This window comes from Myotis brandtii, unplaced genomic scaffold (genome assembly GCF_000412655.1).
Source record: "Myotis brandtii unplaced genomic scaffold, ASM41265v1 scaffold43, whole genome shotgun sequence".
Classification (NCBI taxonomy): domain Eukaryota; kingdom Metazoa; phylum Chordata; class Mammalia; order Chiroptera; family Vespertilionidae; genus Myotis; species Myotis brandtii.
The window spans coordinates 294,997-295,921 of NW_005366455.1; the positions used below are offsets into that span (position 1 = coordinate 294,997).

General features: G+C 44.8%; 1 protein-coding gene across 2 annotated transcripts in view; it reads left to right on the plus strand.

The window, feature by feature from the left end:
* Positions 1–769: 769 nt before the first annotated feature.
* LANCL1 (LanC lantibiotic synthetase component C-like 1 (bacterial)) overlaps positions 770–925 on the plus strand; it is a 23,122-nt gene continuing 22,966 nt past the window's right edge. The window contains exon 1 of one of the 2 annotated variants that reach the window (XM_005874180.2): positions 770–827. The gene's annotated coding sequence lies outside the window, so the exon portion shown is untranslated. The other variant, XM_014546044.1, reaches the window with a different exon arrangement.

Here is a 925-nt window from a genome sequence, read left to right on the forward strand (position 1 = left end):
CCCCACAATTCTCTGAGCCGCAGAATGGGCCTAATACATGCCAGGTGAGACGGAAGTTTAAACGAAAGGATGATTTTTCAGAGAATGGAGACTATTAAACATTGAAGTTGAATGTGGTGGATGTCCTGCTCTGTTGAAGCTTCTTTTCTTTCTTTTTCTTTTTTTAAGGGGCTTGAGTATACAGTATTATAGTCCAATTTAAGGATCAGACTACAGTTTTCATGTATTTCCCTGAGGTTGTGTCAATTACCTTGTCCCTAGGGCACTCACATGCCTCCTGGGTGCTGTTGACGTTTAGGCCCTTCAAAATACCTTGGTTTTTGTCCTTTATGTGGATAGTTGTGATGGCGGTTTTTTATTTGTTCTGTTTCCTTTTTGCTTTAAAAAAAAAAAAAAAAAGAAAAGAAAGAAAAGTTTGGAAAGTCTCTGGAGAGGCATTATTCTCTCCAATTTTAGTCCTAGTAGTAGGAATATGAATGTTTACTTCTCACTGCGGTCTTCTTTCTTCTCCAGATTTCTTTTTTTAATTTCTTATGAAATATTTGGACTTGAATTCGTTTTCATAAAAGTAAAAAAAAAAAGTCAACAGAGAACGGGGGTAGGAAATATTGGGCCCATGTTCACGTTATATTAAACGATGTCCCCACTCCAGCTCCCCAGACATTAAACGATCCCTTCCCATCCTTTAGACATCACACTCCTGTCTCTTTAAAGAACTGACAGCGAGAAGGGGGCGGGCCTCCCGAGTGACGACGGTTCTGATTGGTCCCTCTGGGAGGAAGTGCGCGGGGACAGCGCCGTTTCTGTTACGGTCCGCAAGCCGCGGGGTGAGAGGCCGGGGCGGGGCTGGGCTTCTGGACGCGGCGGGGCAGTTACTTCAAATCGTGGTCGCGGGAGCGTGGGGTGCACGACGGGTCCCCTGCAT